Genomic DNA, 10,026 nt, shown 5'->3' with positions numbered 1-10,026 from the left:
GTATAAAGATGAATGACAAGTTAAACAAAAATACCACAATAATAGATACAAAATCAAACCGAAATTCCGAATTGGAGATAATAACCTCTTGTGTAAACACATCTAATCTGACCCACTAACAAATGCTTTATTTATAATCCCATTGAAGGTAAATATTTATAATTAATGAAGATATTTTATTTTAAGCATGAGATGTCAAGGATTATATAAAATTTAATTAAAACGTTGACTCCATAATTAGATAAAATGGCCATACATCTATTTCATATTATAATAATCTATAAGTAATTAGGATACTCTATTTTAAGCATTAGATGTAAAAGATTATATAATTTTTTTATGAAAATAGTGACTCAAAATTTGAATTTTGAAATATTTGTAATTAATGAGAATATTTTATTTTAAGAATCAGATGTAACCGATTATATAAATTTGAATGACAATATTCAATCCATAATTAGATAAATTGAACATAAATCTATTTCAATTTGATATGATTGATAATTGAGAATATTGATAATAATAAATATAAATAATAAATAATAAAGAACAATGAATAAAAAACGATCAACAGTGTGTTTGATTAAAGGAAACAAATAAGAAGATTAATAATTGATTTATTATTCGTAAACTTAAAAAACGGTCAATCATAGCAAAATTCAAAACAGATGAAGAAAATGAATGCCCATGCAGGTTCTTAAAGGTCAAAGGGATCTGGAAACATGCCTTGTTCCAATAGTTGATCCTGTAAAAGATATGAGAAAGAATTTGACAATTAATATGAACGTTGTTAAAGAAATATTAATTTTGTAATCATTAAAATTATCAGACGACATTAACATGTTACCACTCTATTACTAACGCGATTCGTATGCCTCTGTAAAAATTCAAAACTTGAAAGATCTTCATACCATTTTTTACATACACTTCTAAACCGACATAGTGATTTGTGAGGGAGCCTAACAAAAATTTTCATGATCATAACATCAAACGGAATTTTATCCATTATACGAAACACCTAGTAAAATGGAAACGTATAATAAAACATAAATGATATAGTTTGTATTGATACATGAAAAAGAGATTGTGTATTACTTAAGAATTTTACAAAGTACCTGGTTGAAGAAATCAAAGATAGGTTGAAAGTTGATATGTAATGGAGATGTACGTTGTAATTTATATAAAATGATATTATAAATGGAATGTTCTTTTATGAAGGGAAGTTTAAATTAATTTTAGTAAACTGGTTGGGATTCACATATGATAAGCAAATTCTTCTATAAATGTAAAGAATTGTTAAAAGTTAATACATATAATACTATTTCTACGTATACATTCACTGGTGATTTAATTATTTATTTAAAAAAACCAAAAAAAAATTGACTAAAAAAATTTTATATACCAAGAATGTTATTATAATGTTAGGTTTGCATTGTTATATTTGGATTGTACATTGTTAATAGTTATCTACAATAATATGTATATATACTATGAATGAATAAATAACACAATTAAAAACATTTGTACATAAAATTTACAATATACAAAGAATAATTAATAATAACTCTTTATTTATATTCAACATCAAGAACCACAATAAAGTGATTAACAATAATTTCATGCTATTGATATAACAACATCGATGTTGGGTAACAAACTAAGATCACGTCAACGCATTAAAGTATTGAATTTCAATGTAGTAAAAATAAAAGTTTTGATGCTAATGTAATAAAAAAACCGACGTATAATAAATATAACTCTATGTACAAAAAAAATACAAATGCTAATTAATAATATCATCTCTTATTTATATAACAACAATAAACGAAAATCAAGATAAACCGCAACAAACATTGAGTAAAAAGCAACATCAAGTACTGACATAAATGTTCTGAATACGACTGATTAAAAAAAACATTGAAAACTATTTGAAGAAACTGAGATGACTATTAGATTCTGAGGCTACTTTTCCAGCTTTGGATTCAAAAGACCCACCTTCACATTCAAACCTTCATTGTTCTCACAATCACCCTTAGGCGGTTTAGTGGAAGACTGAGAAGAACATAAATCCACATCATAAACGGCATCCAAATTACGCTTAAGTTCATTCTCCAGCATCTTCGACCCAACATGGTATTAAGATTCTGATAGTAGTTAAAATATAAATGAAACCATAATCTAAAATGAAGAACAAAATATAAATAAAAATTTAGTTGGTACAGTTAGAAAAATTAAAATAATAAATTTTGCTCATTTTCCTTGAATGTCAGCATCTGATCAAAATTGTCGTTAATGAAAAGCCGTGTACCATCAAAATTTGTAGATATCCCCCATTTACCTGTTATTAAGTAACATAAATAAACATCACATTTACTCGAGATGTTGAACCTTAAGATTGATGCGTTTTCAAATTAACATGAGATTGAACACTTACCTGCATAACCCAACTTTGATCAAAACAAAACCTCAATTTCAAATAGAAATCTGTGACAATAAAAATAAGGATTTTTTTATTAGTACTCAACAAATGATCGTTAAATAATTAATTAAAAGTGTAATACCATATAACAAAACAAATATTATATATATTTTGATAAAAAAAATAAATTATCTACATCAAAATTATTTGTCATTCTATTGTAGTTTCCATTTTACTTAAATATGATTGTCAATTAATAAAGAAACAAATTTATCTAAAATAACTTTGATATGTTATTGCATTATAAATGGAAATATCACTTTACAAAACTTTGGAAATTATGAATAGACAAAATCGAACAAAAAATTTAACATAAATAAATTATCATTGTTTTGTTAATTATTATAAATATTTATAAGTTTCCTAAAATTAATAATAAGTTAATAAAAATATAAGATATACATCTAGAAATAAGTCAACATACAAATTCAAACATCAACTAATTTGGTAATTTGACTGTTATGTTTTATCGTGTGTAAGATATATTCAATTGTTGTATTTTTTTTATTAAAAATATATAAAACTAACATTCGTATTGAAAAAAAATACATAAGTAACTATCATAATTCGAACAAAATATCGAATCAGAAATACTCACATCAGAAAAAAATAGGGAGGACAGAGTCGGTTCAGAAATAAATATCTATAACTGCAAAGGAAGTAAGCAATTTTTTAAAAAAATATAACCGTAACCTATTTATAGAAACAATGTCTAATTAAAGAAATAGACTTATAATTCAAATTTCAAAAATTAACCTTAAAAACTGTAGTCTATTTATAGGAAAAAAATAAATTTTAAAAAGAAATTAAATGTTTCTTTAAAGCTAAATTGAATAAATGATAACTGAAAAATCAAAGAATATGAACTTCAAAACATTGATAATTTAATAAGAATAAAACACACTATATATATCAAAAAAAATATATGATAAACTAACCTCTGTTGCTTGACGAATGGTGAGATTTAGATTGTTATAACAGATGTAAGGAACCACATGAAAAATACAACAACCAAAATCATTAACTGCGATAAATGTGGAATAGATGATTAAGAAAAACCCGGAAACTTGATTTTATACATAACAAAAATCAACAAAAAACATCTGATGTAGATTTTGGTTTAAGAAAAAAATAAACATGTTCAATCTGTTAGATTAAAGATGTATACTACATAAACAACAGAGTAAAACAACATACCTTCAAGATTTATGGTCGGATCTACAAAATCAGAAAAAAAAGAAGTTAATAGAGTTAAAAAAAATTAAACATGTTCAATCGCTTAGATTAAAGATGAATACTACATAAACAACAAAGGATCATTAAATAATTAATTAAAAGTGTAATACCATATAACAAAACAAATATTATATATATTTTGATAAAAAAAATAAATTATCTACATCAAAATTATTTGTTATTCTATTTTAATTTCCATTTTACTTAAATATGATTGTCAATTAATAAAGAAACAAATTTATCTAAAATAACTTTGATATGTTATTGCATTATAAATAGAAATATTACTTTACAAAACTTTGGAAATTACGAATAGACAAAATCGACCAAATAATTTAACATAAATAAATTATCAATGTTTTGTTAATTATTATAAATATTTATAAGTTTCCTAAAATTAATAATAAGTTAATAAAAATATAAGATATACATCTAGAAATAAGTCAACATACAAATTCAAACATCAACTTATTTGGTAATTTGACTGTTATGTTTTATCGTGTGTAAGATATATTCAATTGTTGTATTTTTTAATAAAAATATATAAAACTAACATTCGTATTGAAAAAAATACATAAGTAACTATCATAATTCGAACAAAATATCGAATCAGAAATACTCACATCAGAAAAAACTATGGAGGACAGACTCGGTTCAGAAATAAATCTCTATAACTGCAAAGGAAGTAAGCAATTTTTTAAAAAAATATAACCGTAACCTATTTATAGAAACAATGTCTAATTAAAGAAACAGACTTATAATTCAAATTTCAAAAATTAACCTTAAAAATCGAAGCTTCGTAGACTCGACACGTCTGTAACCACAATGACTATATGCTTATTATCAATGTTTTGTTAATTATTATAAATATTTATAAGTTTCCTAAAATTAATAATAAGTTAATAAAAATATAAGATATACATCTAGAAATAAGTCAACATACAAATTCAAACATCAACTTATTTGGTAATTTGACTGTTATGTTTTATCGTGTGTAAGATATATTCAATTGTTGTATTTTTTAATAAAAATATATAAAACTAACATTCGTATTGAAAAAAATACATAAGTAACTCTCATAATTCGAACAAAATATCGAATCAGAAATACTCACATCAGAAAAAACTATGGAGGACAGACTCGGTTCAGAAATAAATCTCTATAACTGCAAAGGAAGTAAGCAATTTTTTAAAAAAATATAACCGTAACCTATTTATAGAAACAATGTCTAATTAAAGAAACATACTTATAATTCAAATTTTAAAAATTAACCTTAAAAATAGTAGTCTATTTATAGGAAAAAAAATAAATTTTAAAAAGAAATTAAATGTTTCTTTAAAGCAAAATTGAACAAATGATAACTGAAAAATCAAAGAATATGAACTTCAAAACATTGATAATTTAATAAGAATAAAACACACTATATATATATCAAAAAAAAATATATATGATAAACTAACCTCTGTTGCTTGACGAATGGTGGGATTCAGATTGTTATAACGGATGTAAGGAACCACATGAAAAATACAACAACCAAAATCATTAACTGCGATAAATGTGGAATAGATGATTAAGAAAAACCCGGAAACTTGATTTTATACATAACAAAAATCAACAAAAACATCTGATGTAGATTTTGGTTTAAGAAAAAAATAAACATGTTCAATCTGTTAGATTAAAGATGTATACTACATAAACAACAGAGTAAAACAACATACCTTCAAGATTTATGGTCGGATCTACAAAATCAGAAAAAAAAGAAGTTAATAGAGTTAAAAAAAATTAAACATGTTCAAGCGCTTAGATTAAAGATGAATACTACATAAACAACAGAGTAAAACAATATACCTTCAAGATATATTGGCAGATCTACAAAAATCAGAAAAAAAAGTTAATAGAAGTAGAAAGAACAAAGATTCAACAGACCTTTAAATAGAAAGGAATAACATAAATTCAACATCAGATCTTCATTCGGAACATATCATAACAAAGATTTAAGTTCGATTTGGTGTACGGAATAACATAAAATCAACATCCGATCTTCATTCAGAACATATAATAACAAAGATTTAAGTTCGATTTGGTGTATTTACCTTTGATCTTGATTCAATGTTGAAAATCCGGTGAGAAGATGACGATTTTAGAAGAAAGAGAAGAGAGAAAAGAGTAAAGTTGTGGTAGGTATCTATAATTGTTATGACAATTCACATAGGTTTTATATGATCCGAATATATGCAGAAACAAAAGACCCGACCCAAAAATAAAACGGATCCCACCTCTTTTCTATAGAAATCGTGAATGTAGAAACCAAAATGTGATTTCCCTCCTAAACTAAAATGCCACATCAGCCAAGATGGCCAAATACAAATGCCACCTAGCCCAAATCCATCTCATTTATATATATATATATATATATATATATATATATATAGATAATAAAAGAAACCATGTTTGGGACACTTGTCATCATATTAGGCCATGTACTCTATGGATAATTATCATTTAGTTTAATATCTTCTAATAATTAATTATAGATAATCTCCTACAAAATATTATTTAGTTATCTCTTCTACCTAATTATAGATAATTATTATTTATATCAAATACGGGATTTCTAGAATGTTAGTTGACCACAAATGTTATTGTGATGACTACGATATTTAGAAGAAAAAAAAAAAACAAAATAGATCATTGTGATGACTACGATATTTAGAAAAACCAAATTAGATCATTTTTTCACATAATTATCACCCCTAATATCGTGGCATCATTTTTCACATAGTTATCCACCTATAAATAGGGATAACCATGATTATGATTATTAGTTAGGTTGAATTATAAATTTGAATAAGACTTCTTATTGATTTTATTTGTTTCGAGACACGTAGACTTTAATCAAAAACACATTTAAAATTGTTATGTACCAAGTTAAAAATGTCATTACATATAGATGTTTTGTAATAAAAATGGTTAAATATATAGACACTAATAAAATATATTATTTTATTTGAACTTTAAATGTGTTGATAGGTCTTCATGTTTAACTAAACGGGTCAAACATATCGACCGAAACTAAGTTTAGAAATGAGCTGAATCATTTGTAAGCTACTCGAGACCGGCTAACTAAAGCTCGAATCAAGTTGAACTTAAGTATTTGAGCTAGAGCATAAACGAGAGCTTATTTAGCAAACGATGTAGAGTCTGGCTTCTTATATCGAGCTTGAGCTAGAACCTACGGTTTTATATGAATATAATAGCTTTTATTTAATACAATAACAGATATAACTAAATCAAAATTCTAATAAACGATTCCAATTAATGATACATGACATTATCTCCTTTAACCTCAAAATTATACTGATATTTTATTTTAATTATTTTTATAATTAATATATGAATATCACTAATCTTTATCCTTATGTTTTAAGGATAACTAAGATCTATTGTTATTCAAATTGTTTAATACTTTTTTTAATTAACTCGTGCAATACACGGATTTATTTAAGATATAAAAGTTTTTATTATTTAATATATAAAATTATGTTTATATATAATATTGTTTTATTATTCTAGACTAGATTTGATCTAATTTATTATACATACTTGCTAACATATTTAATATATATTATTTTTTTAATATTCTAGATTTTATCTAATTTATTGTAAATACTTGTTAACAGATTTGTAGCTTTGTTAACTTTTAATTATTTTGCTATTTTGGTTGTTTTTTCATGTACAATTAGCTATTTCAATGGAAAATCCTGATGAAAACAACTCAGATTGTGAGTTGGTTTCTAAAAACGAGGTGGTTTCAAAAAAGAAACAAAAACCGAAAAAAGACGGAAAACCCCCATGTCTACCCTCGTCTGTAAGTGATACGCCTTCAATCCGTTTGTTGAGAAAAAGATCCGCTTGGTGGCAATGTTTTACCGATTGTGATATCCCCGACAAAGCCGAGTGTATTTATTATCATAAACTAATTGGTTGTGCGTCAAAAAGTGGTACTACTCCCCTAAGAAATCACATTAATGTTTGCAAAGATTATCCGGAAAATATAGATAAAAAACAAAAGTTGCTTGATCTTGAGTCCAAAACACATATTAGTGATGATGGTTCTGTCGAAACCGTAACAATTCCTAAGTTGTGGGAGTTCAATCAAGAAGTGATTAGGAAAGCTTTAGTAAAAATGATGATTGTTGATGAATTGCCATTTTTTGTTGAGCGGGAGGGTTTTCGGGAATTTTGTAAGGTGCTTTTTTTTCTATTAAGTTACGGTTGTACTCTTGTTTTTCAAAATTAGAGCAATTTTGAAGGCATTACCTAATGGCCAACCATGTGTTTTAAAATATGGTTAATGTTCAGCAATTTTTTTGAAGGAATTCCTGTCTAATAATCAATTTTGAAGGCATTATTATCGATCAATTTTGAAGGTTGATGCCGAGTGCCCACTGCCAAACAATATGCCTAGCAATTCTGTAGGTTGATGCCCATTTTTAAGCCATGTGTTGGATATAATATATATATATATAGTTCCAACTTAAGATTAAGATGGGATGACGTCTAACCATGTGTTTTTTTCTATTTTGGCTTACTAATATGGTAGGTATTAAATATTTAACTTGTATAAATATATTGTGTGTATGTATAATATATGTTATGTTATCACAGGTTCACAAGGGATGGATATCGGATGCTTACAAGCGCTTATGGCTGAATTTATTGTTTTTATTGTTTAAGTGTTCAAGAACTACTTTTGGGATTTATGTCTTGTTTTGAATGTTTGATTGTTTAAAACTTTGGATTGTTTTGACTTTTTTGTGGTGGTTTGAAACTTTGAACTCTTTAAGCTTGCATTTTATTATGAATTTGTTGAAGGTATGAGATGTTATAAATTTGTAGTTTTCTTGTGGCATCATCATACATTTCCTGTAACATGTAATAAGTATCCGTCAACACAAATAATGTCGGTGAACATACTAGTTTTGTCTACACAGCATATAAGAGATTGGTTCTCAAATCCACATGTTAGAGTATACTAATCATATTACAACTAGCATGCATAACTAACATCAATCCAACGTTTCCACTAGCGTAATCTTATCACCGAAGTGAATAAGACCATAAAGATTGAATACTTAACAATGACCCAACAAACGGGGTGGTGTGCTAATCCTATAGCGCTATACATGTTAAGGGAACCTTTTTAAAGTTAATGATATATATCATGCATAAGATTGTCCTAGTATGTATAAACAAGTAGCATAATAAGTAAGCATGTTTGAGGATGTTTGCATAAGATTGATTGTATGTGTGATTGTGATTTTAATACAGATACATGTTAGAACCCAAATAGTGTTTAAAGCGTAAAATGGGTCAAATATGAACTCACAATTTGCGAAGATTAGTTCCACAAATGCGAGTGAGCGGTTTGAGATGATGGAATCACCAAGTTACCCTAAAAAGGATAAACAAAGGTGTATAAGTTTGATGAGTTGGAGGTTGGAAAGTAAAAGGGAATTGTATGCGTATGAAAGTACATAAAAACATATCTTGTTTTGGACACTATTGTTAATTGTGTTTTTCATGGGGACTAAGTCACCCATTAGAAGTCCAACCTAAGGAATCTGAACTAAGATATATTCCACCTTAACACAAAATTCAACAATGAGTTCGGGATTTATATTATGTATATATTATGATGTATAAGTCATATATTAGTCTAGACATGTATTGTCAAGCAAGGGTTGGATAAATCTATTAACCTTAAGATTTCAGCAATGCACAAATCATCATATGGATGATTCGGATGGTCATGAATATAGGTATAAATACATAAACAACTGTCTAATATGCTAAGTAACCAAGTGAGTGTTAACCAATACGAGTGCTTCCAATATTGTATCATTGGAGACTTGGTGTGGTTTCATCACTTTAATGGTTTGAAGATTACTTTGAGTATAGTATGAGGAGGCATATGAACTGTATGTTTTCTGGGATAAACCTTAACACAAGTCCCTCAACATAGAGATTAGTCGGTGACTCAGTTTGGTGTAAAAAAGTTATAAGAAAACAAGGTAAAGTAAAAACAAGTCTGAAAGTTTAACAAAATCCTCATTTAAACCTCAAACATGGTGACATACCAAATTTGTTTGCCTTGGTAAACATGTGGTAATGCTCCTAGAGGTTATCCAATGAAGAGGGAAGAAGAAAACAAGAAGAAAAGTTGAAGAAACAAGCTCAAACCTCATTGTTTTGGAGCTTTGAACAATCTGTCCAAGTTGAGAACTTTGAAGATTTGAGAGAGTTTGGAA

General features: G+C 26.6%; 1 long non-coding RNA gene across 1 annotated transcript; it reads right to left on the bottom strand.

Annotated features, from left to right (window-relative positions):
* Positions 1-1,962: 1,962 nt before the first annotated feature.
* LOC110871332 lies at positions 1,963-5,634 on the bottom strand. Its single transcript, XR_002553654.2, has 3 exons — positions 5,564-5,634; positions 5,434-5,454; positions 1,963-2,338 (listed from the first exon to the last, which is right to left on the bottom strand). It is a non-coding gene; the product is annotated as an uncharacterized LOC110871332 (long non-coding RNA).
* Between the last annotated feature and the right edge of the window lie 4,392 nt (positions 5,635-10,026).

Source organism: Helianthus annuus, chromosome 8 (genome assembly GCF_002127325.2).
Source record: "Helianthus annuus cultivar XRQ/B chromosome 8, HanXRQr2.0-SUNRISE, whole genome shotgun sequence".
Taxonomy (NCBI): Eukaryota; Viridiplantae; Streptophyta; class Magnoliopsida; order Asterales; family Asteraceae; genus Helianthus; species Helianthus annuus.
The sequence above is the reverse complement of the archived record's forward strand: the minus strand, read 5'-3'. Positions and strand labels throughout refer to the sequence as shown.